Genomic DNA, 15,329 nt, shown 5'->3' with positions numbered 1-15,329 from the left:
GCTTGATTTGCCATTCAGAAATTTTCCTCAAAAAGTCTTCTTCAGAAAGAAAAGCCTTCCTGCAGCCAGCATAAACTCCTGTTACACCCCTTCCTGACCAATAAATGTTGCACATGGTTATTGAAAATGAAAATTAACATTTTTGAACCCTTCCTGTATACTCACTGTCGGTGAAGTATAATTTCTAACCCAGGCCCTTCTCTCACGTCACCCTGGCGCATTCTGTGTGGTTACAACAGAGGCAGTGACAGGCTGCTCATACCCCTGCTCCCATTGCTCATGTACTTTTGATCTCCATGTTATACATTTACCAAATACTGTTTTATCTTTACCAGTGCAGCAGAATTACAAACCTGCAGATTCACTTCCAGTCAGGAACAGGTCATTGATTTACGCTAACCTCTGATTTGAAGCACATTTCCAGCATTCACCGTTGTTCTTCCTCTGACTCTAAACCCAGTTGGAATGAAATTCTGTTCCGTGACTGGGAGCTGTGAGCCATGGAAGACAGTAGCTGGGACACATTTCTTAGACACAGCAGGATTAACCCATACCGTGGCTTGGCTGTCAGTGAATAGAGACGTGAAAGAGTAAAGTGCCATCTGACCCCCTCAGTGAGACCCTGAAGGATGTGTCCTGGCTGAAGTTCTGTCGCTGCCATTCGAATGCCCCCACTCGCCACCCACCTCCCCCCCAACCCTGAGATTGTCCTTTCTGAGCTCCGGGTGCTGTTCAACCCTCAGGACAAATACAACAAGCTACAGTGATGTGTTTGAAACAAAGCTGATTTATTTTACATTTCCCTAGAATGTTAAACTTTAGCCCAATTTGAGAGGTTATAAACATCGTCAGAAACAAACTCCAAATTTCAAAACAAAAGTATCAGAACATTCCAGCACAGACCAAGACCATTTTTAAAAATTTATTTGTGAGATGTGGGTGTCGCTGGCTGGCCAGTATTATTTGGCCCATCATGTTTGTGTTGGTTGAGATTGAAACACACAGGTTTGCAGCTTTCTGGATTCACCATTGAGAAGAGCAATTTCAGGCTGTGAACTCTGCCCCTATTTGTTTGCATTTCTCGTTTCAATTTGTTTCTGTGTCTTCTACACACCCAGCACAGGCACATCTTTTGTTGTTTTTTTTTGAGGCCTAACTCCAATCTTTGTGGCCATGAAAAACTAATAACATTTCTGCAATTTAATCTCTCCTGCCTTCCCCCGTGACAGACTGCCTTTTTGCCCCTCTCTCACCCCTACCTTGCTCAATACCTTTTACATTTCTGATGGGTGCCAGCCCTCTGTGACCTCACTGTGCCCCCGCGTCAGTGGCACGAGTTTTGAATTCTCTTCCTCCAGAGAAAATCTGAAATCTTTGTGGCGCAGCTTTCCCTAGATTTTATTTTTAAAACAAAAACTGTGAAATTGTTTCAACATTGAGTTTTTTTTATTCTTCATTCAAAAATTTGCGTCATTATAGCTAAGCTGTGATCCTTTCAGAGTCCAAAAATGTGCAGGTTAGGTGGACAAGCCATGCTAGGTTGCCCCCTAGTGTGCAGGTTAAGTGGTTGGGTTAACCCTGGTAAATGCTGAGTTATGGGAGTAGAGGGTCAGTATAGTGATGGGCCGAATGACCTCTTTCTGCACTGTAGGGATGTGATTCTAACCAGTTGTGCTCATGGTCATGTTTTCCTCATGACAGCTCACACATCACCAGGTTCATTCAGCTCAGGCTGTCATGCTGCCTTCGTGTTTTTGTGGGTTTGTGCTCAGACCTTTTATGGTTTACACAGTCTATTTGAGGATAAGAGTGAATTTGTAAATAGAGATTTCCCAACCAAAATCACTTGCAGATTAGGAAATATTTCTGCTGCTGGCATCACTCACAAGGATTGGGAAAATAAAGGGTCATTCACAAATCTTACACAATGCAGGTTGTAATTGCCAGTAAAGACTGAATAGCATCAAACTCTTTTCTAAAGAAAAGAGTAGGCCAGAGTTAACCTGGTACAAATTGGAAGCTTTGTCCCTGTGGAATGAAGTCATTGGATCTGAAACAAAAAATGGGAATCAGTCCTGAGGAAGAGCAACATGACCTGAAACATTAAACATTAATTAATGTGCTGAAATATCCCTTTACCCAAATTCAATCAAATTCACTCATTAATCAATCCATCCAGGATTTTCCCATTTCAGCAAATTTACAGAAATGTGAACCTTAGGTCAGTAGTTGGGAAATTATTGGAGAATGTTCTTTGGGACAGAATTTACTTATTTTTGGAAAACATATTCTGTAATTGTTGGACTAAAAAAGAACAAAACGTGAACAGTTTTTGGTATCACTTATGAATTACTTGACATTCATTTTACATATGTATAGAGCTAAAAAGTGTAATGTAATTACATCAGTGAAATTAATGTGATCATACAGTGAAAAAAAACATTAGAAACTAACTACAATTAATGAGCTGAATAATATGCGATTATTTGTACCAGTTTTTGCATTGACAATTCAATCTTAATTGATGCCTGTAATATTTTATGCTATTAAGCGTAACTCAACAACAAAGTAATGAAAGGATATCAGAAAAAGAGCTTTAGTTTCAGCTTTATGGACCTAAGGGATACTTGTACACAGAGTTGGATGATGGCACTGGAAACTGTTAAATACACAATGTCAGTGCGGACATGAAAAATAATTTCCTTTGCAAGGTGTTCCTCGCTCAGAATAATTAGAAATTTATTGTGATTATGAATCTACCATTTAAAAGATAGTTACTGTGATTGACTGAAAAAGGTTATATTTTACTTAGAAAATTAGACTAAGCAATATCCAGGTTGTAAATGTGTTTATTCAACAGAATATCTAGATTGTCCCAGGAGCTAATTATACATACACAACTCATAATAGCTTGAAAAATACATAGAAACAGTGATTATTGAATTGAGAAAGACATGACAGTTGTATTGGGCAGTTCAAATGTCTCACTACATTGGCAACATGTTTATGTTGTTCAAACAGGCAGCATGCTTGTCAAAGCAGCAGATTTTCATTTTGGTATGTACGTCTGTTTAACTAGAATCCGTTCTGTTCTCAGTGTAAGAAACTCTTGTTGTTGTGTGCGATGGACTGTCACTAACAGTGTAATTTACCCGATCAGCTTTCCTTTGTCTGTCAATCAGGTGGCCAGTAAACTATACACCTGCTTTTCATAGATGATGCACAGAATCATTTCTGAGCAAATAAGTGGCAGATCACGAAGTTATTTCACTGAGAAAAATTTCTAGCACACATCGTCATCAGCATGTTCTGGTAAGATTTTCTGTACAATTCTGATCTCTACCTGTAAAGCTGATAATACCTGTGTTGCTTGTCAGTGAGGATTCAGTGCCTTTGTCATGAGCTGTTTTTATTCAGGCGGTTGTTTCAATATGAATCTGCCAAGTTCACAATCTCCTTTGACTGTAATTCTGTGAGATTACTGATTCACAGAATATTTTAATCTGCAGAAAGTAATGTTCAGTCACATGCCTCTCCATAATCCCGAAATGCAATTGTGAATCTTTCTCGATCTCACTTGAAATGTGTGATGATCTCTCTCTATTCTTGTCTATCTGTGACTCTGTCTCTGTCACTGTGTCTATCTGTCTCTCTTTGTCTGTCTGTCCCTGTGACGATCTGCATCTCTCTCTTTCTCTGTCACAGAGTCACAGATAGACAAGGACAGAGAGAGAGATCATCACATATGTAAAGTGAGATCGAGAAAGATTCACAACTGCATTTAGGGATTATGGAGACGCATACACAGGAACACACGGCGACAGAGAGCACGGGCGGGTGCACAGAGAATACAGAAGGACAGCGCAAGAACAAGAGATAGAGACAGTGTCACAAATGTAGGATGAACACAATGACAGCCTTAGACAGGGAGAAATGGAGAATAAGACTAACACTGTGTGTAACACCTTTATAACTCCACCCCTCCACCATCTGTTCAGAGGGACAGAGCCGTGCATTGTTTCCAATATTCCCATCAGAGATCACTCAGCACTGTTTTCATAGAATTCAGAGTATTCCTACAGTATGGAAACAGGGCCTTCGGCCCAAGAACGCCACTCCGACCCTCAGAGCACCTCACCCAGACACATCTCCCTGCAACCCACCTAATCTACACATCCCTGAACACTATGGGCAACTTATCTTGTCCCATCCACCCAGCCAGCACATGGGAGGAAACAAGAGCACCCGGAGGAAACCCACGCAGCCACAGGGAGAACATGCCAACTCCACACAGACAGTGTCTGTCTCTTTCTCTCTCTGTCTCTATGTGTATCTGTCTCTATCTTGATTGTTGTGTCCATCTGAGACTCTATCTCTCTCTGTTTCTGTACCTGTGTTTATCTGTCACTCTTTGCCTGTCTCCATGTGACGATATCTCCCCCCACACTCCCGGCCCTGTGTCTGTGTTGGTCCTGATGTTAATCTGTGACTGTCTGTCTCTGTCCCTGTGCCTATGTGTGTCTCTGTCTCTCTTTGTCTACTTGTGATTCTGCATGTGTCTGTCTGTCTGACTATCTGCCTCTCTCTCTCTCTGTGTTTCTCCCATTTGCTATGTGTGTATCTCTATCTCTATCCCTGGGTCTGAGTCTTCCTCTCACCCTGTGACTATCTGTGTGTGTCTCTCCCTCCGTCACTACATAAACGGCCTCATTGATGTGACATTTACAAGTGTAATCATCCTCTCTTTCTCTCTCTCTTCCTTCAGAGCAGAGGGTCAGACATGTGTCCCACAGCAACAACAATGGAAGCCACTCTACAAAACTCATTCCCAGCAACAATGTGACCCTGCCCTGCCCGCCCTACACACCCCGAGAATGACCAGGGCAACAGGAGCGCAGAGATCGGACCCACCTCACAACTAAATGTGCCCCGCAAGAGGCACAACATGCTACCTGTGAGCAAGATGGATCGCTCCTTTCCTGGCACTGTGACCCTTCCAGGAACTACCTCCTAAATCACACTGTGGCATTCCCTCAAATAGATGGACTGCACTGGCTCAGCAAAGCAGAGTGTCATCACCTTCTCGAGGGCAGGTGGGAAAGGGAAATGATAGCTGGCTCATCGAGTGTCTCTTAGATCCCATGGAGCAACTTCAGACCCATTCTGTCCTTCGCTCCCTCGCTCGCGCTCTCCGTCTCTGTGTGTATCTTTGAACCTCCCCTTGACTTTGTGTATTTGTCTCTCCCTCTCTATGTCTCTCTCCCCCTCTTCCAGTGTCTAATATTCTTCCAGTTCCTTCATGGGATGTGAGTGGCCATAAGCCAGTGATTGAACCCTTTGCAGCCCATGCAGTGTAGCTCACCCACAGCATTTAGAGGGTGGCACTTCCTGGACTCAGACAAGTGACAGTGTCAGAATGGGAATATTATTCGGGCCAGTGTGCACTGTGTCTGGGAGCAGAGATTGGAGATGGTCATGTTCCAGGCATGGACTGCTCTTGTCCACTCAGGAATAGTGGGTGCTGTTTTGGAGGACCATTTCTGGAAGGGGATGCTGAATAATCCAAAGTGATCTCTGTAGGTCCTTGGAAATGAAGCACAGCTCTGTCCCTCTGAATTGATGGTGAAGGGTATTGCTCTCATTCTCCATTTGTCCCTGTGTAAATCTGTCATTCTCTTCATCTTACATTTGTGACTCTTGCTTTCTACCTTGTGCTCTCTTTCTCTGTCCCTCTGTGTTCTCTGTGAATCTTTTTGGTCTCTCTCTGTCCCTGTGTGTTCCTGTACATTTCTCTCCATATCCCTGAATGCAGCTGTGAATCTGTCTCTGTCTCAGTTCATGTGTGATGATCTCTCTCTGTCACTGTGTCTATCAATATCTCTCTGTCTCTCACTCAATCGTTTTGCGTATGTGTGTGTGTGTGTGTGTGTGTGTGTGTGTGTGTGTGTGTGTGTTTCTCTCTTTCTGTCCCTATCTCTCTCTCTCACCACACCCCCCCCCCCCAAACATCTACAACTATCTCTCCCTCCTTCACTACATAAACTCTCTAACTGATGTGACATTTACAAGTATATTCATCCTCTCTCTCTCTCCTTCAATGCAGAGGGTCAGGCATGTGTCCCACAGCAACAACAATGGAAGCAACATTCCAACACTCGTTCACAGCAACTATATGACCCCTCACCACTGAGAATGACCAGGGTGACAGAAGCACTTGGAGTTCATCTGCCACCCACCTGCATGTGTCCCTGCAAGAGGCACAATGTCCTGGCTGTGATCAAGATGGTTGCTCCTTCCCTGGCACTGTGTCTCACCCAGGAACTCCCTCCTAAATCACACTCTGGCCTTCCCTAAACCAGATGGATTGCTTTGGGTCAGCGAAACCAATCACCATCACCTTTGTGAGGGCAGGTAGTGAAGGGGAATTACAGCTGGCCCATCGAGTATCCCTCAGATCCCACAGAGCAACTTCAGACCAAATCTGTGCTAATTTCCCTGCTCTGTCTCTGGGTGTATCTTTGAGCCTCCCTTTGTTCCTGCATGCTTCTATTTCTCTCCTTCTTCCAGTTTCTTCATAGGATATGAGTGTCTATCGGTCGGTGAGTGATCCCTCTGCAATCCATGCGGTGTAGCTCACACACAGTGTTGTGAAGATGGGATTCGAGCCCAGTGACAGGGTCAGAATGGGGATATCATTTGAGTTCATTGCGCTCTGTGCCTGGAAGCAGAGATTGGACATGGGGATGTTCCAGGCATGGATTGCTGTTGTCCATTTGGGGATAGTGGTTGCTGTTTGGGGAGGTCATTTTTGGAAGGAGGTGCTGAATAACCCTGAATGATACTTGCAGAGGCTGTTGCAAATGATGCATAGGTCTGTCCGTCTGAACTGATGGTAAAGGGCTAGAGTAATTAAGGTTTTACATACTCTCTCTCTTATTCTCCATCTTCCCCTGAGTAGAGCTGTCATTGTCTTCATCTTACGTTTGTGAGCCCCTATTTGTTTCTTGTGCTCTCTCTCTCTGTCACTCCGTGTTCTTTGTGAATCTCTCCGTAACTCTCTGTCCCTGTGTATTCCTGTAAATCTCTCTCTGTGGCCCAGAATGTAGCTGTGTCTCATTTCATATCCGTAATAATTTCTCAGCCCCGTGTCTATCTGTCACACTCTGTCTCCCCCGTGTCTAAATGTGAGTCTCTCTCACTGTGCCAGTCTCTCTCTCCCTCTCTCTCCCTCTCTCTCTCTCTCGCTGTGTGTCATGGTGTCTATCTATGACTATCTCTGTCATCCCTGTGTTGATCTATTTGTGTCTCTTTCTCTCTGCCTGTGTCTACCTCTAGGTCTCTCTCATCCCTGTGTTGATCTCTGTGTGCCTTTCTATGTGTGCATGTCCATCTCTAGCTCTCTCTCTCTCTTCCTAAGTAGAGCTGTGTCTCTCTCTGTCCTTGTGTGCATTTGTGATCCTCAGTTTCTGACATGGCCTGTACTGTGTTTCTCTCTTTCTATCCCCATGTATATATTTCTCTTGTCTCTCTCACTACCGTGTCTCTGATTCTCTCTGCCCCGGTGTTTATTTATTTTAATCACATCTGGGATGGAAACATTTCTGGCCAGGCCTGCATTTCTTGCCCATCACTGACTGTGCAGAGAGCTGTGGGCCTGGACTCCATGACAGGCCAAACCAGACAACGAGCATTACTGAATCAAGTGTTTTCTTTTTCCCAAACAGTGACAATGGGTTCAACATCATTGTTGCATTCTCAGCTCTGAATTCTTTATTGAACTTAAATTCCACCCTCAGTCGTAGCTGGATTTGAACCTGGGTGCCCCTGGACTTGGGCTGAGTTTGTGTGTTAGTGGCATTGATAATACGATGAGGCCTATTTCTCTGTCCTTTCGGATTTCATGGTTTGCCTCTTATGTACCTGTGTGTTTCTGTGACTGTCTCTGTCCCTGTGATTATAATGTTGTGATTGTGTTGAAGGATCTGCTGGAGACTGGGTGCTGAGAGTTCCCCTACGATTATCCAGGATTGCAGTAAATGAGCTCTTTCACTGGAATGAGGCTGCACTTGCTATTCTGACTATTCCCCAGCATTCCTGAAAAGTGGGAACTGGGCACAGTGAGACTGTGGGGGAGATGCACTCAGATGGCGTAGCAGTGAGTCATTGGTAAGGTTTCGGCATCTGTGTCTCCTTGTCTTTGTGTCTAAATAAGGGGTCGGCCATTTAGAACAGAGTTGAGGAGAAACTTCTTCACCCAGAGAGTGGTGGATATATGGAATGGTCTGCCCCAGAAGGCAGTGGAGGCCAACTCTCTGGATACTTTCAAGAAAGAGATGCACAGAGCTCTTAAAGATAGTGGAATCAAAGGTTATGGGGAGAAGGCAGGAACAGGATACTGATTGTGGATGCTCAGCCATGATCATAATGAATGGTGGTGCTGGCTTGAAGGGCCGAATGGCCTACTCCAGCACCTGTTGTCAATTGTCTATTGTCTATTGTCCTTCTCCAGCTTCCAATGTTCTTCTACTTCCTTCATGGGATATGAGTGACAATCAGTCAGGGTGTGAATGCTTCACAGTCCATGAGATGTAGCTCACCCACAGTGTTGTGAGGGTGGCACTTCATGGATTCAGACCCACTGACAGCATTGCAATGGGAATATCGTTCGGAGTCAGTGTGCACTGTGTCTGGGAGCAGAGAATGGGGATGGGGATGTTCCCAAAAGGATGAAAGCAGTCAATCCTGGAATAGTGGGTGCTGTTGTGGAAGATCATTTTTGCTGAATAATCCTGAGTGATCCCTGCAGGGACCTTTAGATGATGTACAACTCTGTGCCACTGTACTCATAGTAAAGGGGAGAGAGTGTCTGTCTCATTCTCCATTTCTCCTTGTGATAACAGTGTCATCGTTTTCATCTTAGCTTTGTCTCTTTCTCTATCTGTCTCATGCCATTTCTTTGTGAATCTGTTTGTCTGTCTCTGTTTCTGTGAATCTCACTCCATGTTGCTGAATGTAGCTGCGATGTCTCTGTGATCAGTTCATAAGTGTGATAATCTCTCTCTGCTCCATGTGTCTATCTGTGGTTCTGTTTGTGTCCCTATATATATCAGCAATCTCTCTATGTCCCTGTGAATATCTGTTTCTTTCATTCATGGATTCCCTACAGTGTGGAAACAGGCCATTCGGCCCAATAAGGCTATACTATCCTTCAGAGCCTCCCACCACAACCCCATAACCCACTTGTTATACACATTGCTGAACAAGTTAGCATGGTCAATCCACTTAGCCTGTACACCTTTGGACCGTGGAAGGAAAACTGAGCACCCGGAGGAAAGTCACACAGACTTGGAGACCATGTGCAAACTTCACACAGTCACTCAAGGATGGGAGACAACTTGGGTCCCTGGTGCTGTGAGGCAGCAGTGCTAGCCACTGAGCCATGGTGCCTATCTATCTATCTCTCTGACCCTGTCTCTATCTGTTTCTCTCGCTCTTTCTGAGTCTGTGTCTGTCGATGGTTCTCTCCCCTCTCTCTCTTTCTCTTTCTGTCTTTCTTTCTCTCTCTCTCTCCCTCTCTCCATGCGTCTATCAGTTATTCTCTCTGCCCTGTCACTGTGTCTATTTGTGATTCTCTCTGTCATTGCACCTATCTGTGTCATCCTCTCTCTCTGTCTCCCTCAAAACCTGTGAAAATCTGTGTCTCTCCCAACCTCACTGTATAAATTGTCGAATTGCTGATACACTTACAAGTGTAATCATTCTCTCTCTCTCCATCTCTGTGTCTTTCTGTGTGTGTCTCTCTCTTTCTTTTTGTCCCTGTGAATAAATGTGAGTGTGTGTATGTACAAGACTGTATGTGAGAGCGTCTGCACACACGAGAGAGTGTGTGATTGAGAGTAAGGGACTGAGTATGTTTGAGACCCTTTACTGGGGCAGGGGAAGAAACACATGATTTATAGACAGCCACATAATGAAATTACAGGATGGAATCATTGACACAAACTTTGCAGTCCAATGGACACACTCACATGCATGGTCTTTCTTTCTGATGCACGCACACACACAGAGCCTCTCTTTGGGTCTCTCTCTCTCTCTCACATGCGCAAACACACGGAGACACGTGCGTGCAGACACACAGATGCACAGAGACACACACGCGCGCAGGTACACAGAGACACACACAGACACACACGCGCAGACACACGCGTGCGCATACACACGGAGACACACATGCACATGCACATGCTCTTTACCTGGATGTTGCTGATTATGGTCGATTTGAGATACAAAGAAAGGCCGGATATATTGGAATATTTTTCACTGAAGCGTAGGAGGTTTAAAGGTGACCTGATAAGGAGTTTATAAAATAATGAGGGGTATAGATAGAGGTAATGGTAGCTGTCATTTCCCTAGGATGGGACATTTCAAGACTAGGGTACACAATTTTAAAGGTGAAAGGAGAAAGATTCAGAGAAGGCATAAGGGGCAAAGTATTTACACAGAGGGTGGTAAGTGTGTGGAATAAATATCCTGAGTAAGAGGTGTGTGTGAGTACAATTACATCACTTAAAATACATTTGGGCCAGGAGCAGGCAGGTCAGACTAGTTTAGTTTGGGATTATGTTCGGCATGCACTAGTTGGACCGAAGAATCTGTTGTTGTGCTGTCGGACTGTATGACATGCAGATACGCACATGCACATGCACACACTCACACACACACACACACACACACACACACACACACACACATGCTCACACACACACACACGCTCACACACACACACTCACACACACACACACACACACACTCACACATACACACGCTGACACAAACGCACATGCTCACACATGCAAACACTCACACACATGCACATGCACATACTCACATACACACACACACATACATGCACTCACACACACACACATGCACGCGCACTCACACACATATGTGCGCTCACACACACACAAATGTGCATGCTCACACACACACTTACACACACACACACATGTGCTCATACACAAATGCGTGCGCTCTCAAACACATGCACACACACACGCACCCACATGCGCGCTCACACATGCACACAAACACACACATGCACATGCACACAGGTACATGCACATACGTGCACACTCACACAAACACACACTCACACGTACATGCACATACTTGCATGCTCACACACACATACACACACACACACACACACACACACACACATACACACACACACACACACACGCTGACCCCTTGAGCTCAGAGCCTCACTGATTACAGCCCCTGATAAAACCTGTATAAAGTGCTCCCATGTTCTCCACAGTCCTGTGCTGGGAGCAAAGTGGGAGCGGAGATGGGGAAATGTGGGTGTTTGAGGGGCAGTGATATGATCAATGCTTTAAATTCTCAAACTCTACTGACATTTTCAGGAGGAGGAGAAGAAACAAAGTTTTGAATGTCAAGTTTGAAATGGCTGTATGTTGTGCAGACCAGGTAGAGACAGGGGCAGAAGAGAGAGAGAGAGAGAGTGAGAAAGAGATAACAAAGTGTGAAGCTGGATGAGCACAGCAGGCCAAGCAGCATCTCAGGAGTTTGATTCTGGGAGCCACACTGACAGCAGGAAAATCCCGACAGATCCTCAGCAAATATCCCCATTATCTTTCTATTCCTGTCTCTTGGGGCATCTGCAGTCCGGCTCTTAGGTGCTATTATGAGACCAATGTTAAATATTTTCAAGCTGCACTGACAGAGATAACATGGCTTTAAAAAGGTTTCAAAGAACAAGGAATGGTAAATCTTTGCTGCGAGAGAATTAACATTTCAATGGCCAGGAAAATCCAACAAAAGACTCCAATCCTGGGAATTACCATCTCTATCACACAGAGGCCTCCTTAATGAGCAGACTGAGGGACATTGCAATGTGTCAGAGGTGGAGTCTGCAAACCACTCACTGAGAAATGTGTCAGATTTATCCTGACATAATGCGTAGTGAGCAGCTCTCCCTGTTTGATTGAGATGGTGTGTGAGTATGTGTGTTTATTATTATTTTAAACCTCTGTTATATTGCCAGCTTATGATTTATTTGGTAGTTTGATGTTGCTATGATGTTTTGTAATGCTGTGGAGGTGGTGTAGTGCACATAAGACTGACCTCTTGTTGTGTAATTTTGCTGCAAAATGCTGTAGCTCCCCCTTTCAAGTAATCTTTTCTGTTTTATCCCCTGAAATTTCTGGTTTGGAAAGTGACAATGTGAAGATCCAAAATGTCTGGGGCCAGGAAAGCTTTGAAAAAAAAACTTCCAGAGGGGGACAATATTGGCCTGATGCCTGTTCCCACTGCATACCATGAGGGGCCCATATGAGTCCTCTCTCTTTCTGACCCTGAAGTTTATATGGGTTATGGAGGAGGGCAGTGTGATTAGATGTGACAGTGAGAGAAAGATTTGAAGAACTGAGAGAGCAGGACAAACAGGAGAGCCAGAGAGAGTATTTGAGATTGTGAATTAACTGTAATGTCAGATTCTGGGGTCACAGGAAATAATTAAACTGAGCCAGCATCACAGATGGGGAAAAAAATCAGATTATCTGGCTGCTGGGACACTGCTGCATGTGGGATCTTGCTGTGTATTAATTGTCCCAGTGCCATTGTTACAGGCTGTGACTGTTTTAATCAGCTCACCCATCATTTCAAAGCTTTACGAAGGGACTGGCATGGAAACTAAACGCACCACCCGATATGTTTGTGTTCAGATGTTGCCAAGAGATTGTCCATGTGACAGAGAGGAAATCCCAGGATCTTGCTGCACTGTCTCTGCTTTGCCTTTCAACTAATGCTGTCTCTTTTTTTTCTCCAAAGGGATCAGTTATTTTTTGAAGAACCAAAGGGGAGGTTTTTGGGGCCCACAACGCATAGAACAACGGCTTTCTCCGAAGGGGGATATCATCCTGAGACTTATTGGACAGGCTGCACCCCAGGGTTTGAAGCTTGGGGTTAAAGTAATCGGGGCCATGGGATTTGGCACAAACATGTGTCAGGACTCCCCAAGGAGGAAATCAAAATTGTAAATGTGAAATCTCACAAAAGACATGTTCTGAAGTCAGAGTAATAATGTGAGAATGTGAAGTCGACATTGGGATTGAGAGACAGACTTGCAACATGGAGAGAGGCAGAAGAAAATGGAGAGGGACGGAGTGAGAGGCATTTGAGATTCTTAAGTATCTGTCACGATAGTGCCTGGGGAATACAGAAAATATTTACCATTTAACCAACATTGGGTTTATCTTGTTCCTGACACATTGCTGGCAGTGGGATCTTGCTGTGCCTCATTGTCCTGCAGCAATGCGACTGTCTCGATAATCTCCTCCTTTTAACCTTGCCTGATGGGTCTGGGATTGAAATTTCCCAAAGTTTTCCCCAATTCAATCAGAGCCTGGCATTGATGAGGGATGGCTTGTGTGAAGGGGAGACATCAAACCCTAGCCTCTTGCTGGGCGATTTCTTTAACAATGTCCTTCCTTTCCAGTTCCAATAACTTTCCTCCCTTTCTCTGTCTATTTATTTTGAAACTACAAGGGGATAAGAAATCCTTCCCTTGGACACAAGTTTCCTTCAGAGCGAGGAGGGGTGGGGTTCAGGCATTGGCCTGAGGCCTGTTCAAAAGGCTGCAGACTGCGGGGCCCATGTCAGTTGTATTTGATTATTACCTCAAGATTTGAATTCCTCTGGTGTACCCTGGTTTTCTTTTAGGAGCCTCCAGGTAACTTTTAAGAACAGGTTTGAAGTCTGGGGTTAAAGTAACCAGGGCTTTGGGATTTGACACAAACATGTTAATTCTCCTCCCAGTGAGTGTCTGACAGACAGGACTCCCCACGGAGGAAATTAAAACCATAAATGTGAAACTCTCTTCAAAGACTCATTCTCACTTCAGTGTAATGTGTGACATGTGCAGGCCAGGATGAAAAAAAATTGATAATCACATAAATAAAATATTTTTTGGCCATTTTACTTCAATCCCCTGAGTAACTGCGAGGGCATCTCTGTCTTTCTCACTCTGTCTCCTCTCCTGAACCCTCTCCAGCTTCCTTTCACTTTTTTTTTCAAACAGAAACAGAGGGGGAGTTAGAAATAGTTTGCAATACAAAGTTTTTTTACCAAAAAAAAACAGATGTAGACAAAAAGTGTGAGTGGGAGGGTGTGAGGGATAAAGGGACAAGATATGTCTTTGTATCTGTGCTGGGAAAGGGAGACAGGATCTGGGGGAGGTGGCATATTGTTGGTGAGAGAACTGGGGTCTCCAATATCTCTTCACTGCCCAACTCCAATCACTTTGTTCTAGAAAGTGCCACCCACCAACTCAAATCCTGGGATGGAGGGGGTGTTTTTTGTCCCAAAGAAACTGATAGCCTCTTCCCTGAATGGAAATTGTGATTTCAACACATTTTGGAGCAGGAAGGGGCGACCTGTAGGATCGCAATGTGTATCAATGACCTGCAGCATTACTGGCACAGAATGCTGGGAAACAGTGCCCTGGCTTATCAAACAGAATATCCTCCAACATCAATGTCACAGTCTTTTTAAATGATAACGATTACAATGCACAGGATTTAATCTGGGAGAGAGAGAGAAAAAAAATCAGAAATGGGGAGGTGGGGAGGGAACAAGTGAGAGAGGAAGAAAGATCGAAAGATTAGAGATTTAGAAGGGAAAGAGAGAGAGCCTGGAAAAGAGAGAGTGACATATCAGAGGTGAAGGGGAGAGAAGGAAGTATTTTGAATTTCGCAAGCAGCAGGATTGGTCCCTCTCTGTCAGCCTGGAGCCAGAATTGAGCCCTTAACCAGCATCAGTGAAACCCACAATCTATCTGCAGTCACACTGTTGCTTGTGGGATCTTGCTGTGTGTCAAATTACCTGCAGTGTGGCCTACATTGCAACAAGATGCCCAGTGTCCAAATGTTGTTTACAGAGCCTTTGATATTACATTTTCTTTGTCTCTCTGTCTCACTCTGTCCATCTCCTTCTCCACGCACCTTCCTCAGACTGGGATCTTCCTCACTTTCTCTCTGACCATACTCTGGCTCTTTCTTTCTCTCTTACTTTATCTCTTCCCCATTTCCCTCTCTCCATTGCCATTCCTCAGTTTAGGCCTTCCCCACTCCCACCACTCTCTCCAGACCGTCCCACCGTTTTAGACAGTCAATGCCGCAGTGTGACAGGTCAGGGTTACTAAATGGCAGGGGTGACAACATTTCAGTCACAGAGGTATAATTCAGAGACAGTGTTGGGGGGAAAGGGAGATGGAGACAGAGAGGAAAAGCTTAGAAAGGCGGGGA

General features: G+C 44.6%; 1 long non-coding RNA gene across 1 annotated transcript in view; it reads right to left on the bottom strand.

Annotated features, from left to right (window-relative positions):
- Window positions 1-769: 769 nt before the first annotated feature.
- Window positions 770-15,329, bottom strand: part of LOC132208670 (uncharacterized) — a 31,384-nt gene continuing 16,824 nt past the window's right edge. Inside the window, exon 3 of the long non-coding RNA XR_009444802.1 lies at window positions 770-2,050. This is a non-coding gene — a long non-coding RNA (uncharacterized LOC132208670). The remainder of the gene's footprint in view (window positions 2,051-15,329) is intronic.

The sequence above is a fragment of the Stegostoma tigrinum genome, unplaced genomic scaffold (genome assembly GCF_030684315.1).
Source record: "Stegostoma tigrinum isolate sSteTig4 unplaced genomic scaffold, sSteTig4.hap1 scaffold_50, whole genome shotgun sequence".
NCBI classification, from domain to species: domain Eukaryota; kingdom Metazoa; phylum Chordata; class Chondrichthyes; order Orectolobiformes; family Stegostomatidae; genus Stegostoma; species Stegostoma tigrinum.
Note: the sequence above shows the minus strand (reverse complement) of the source record. Positions and strands in the feature narration are given on the sequence as shown.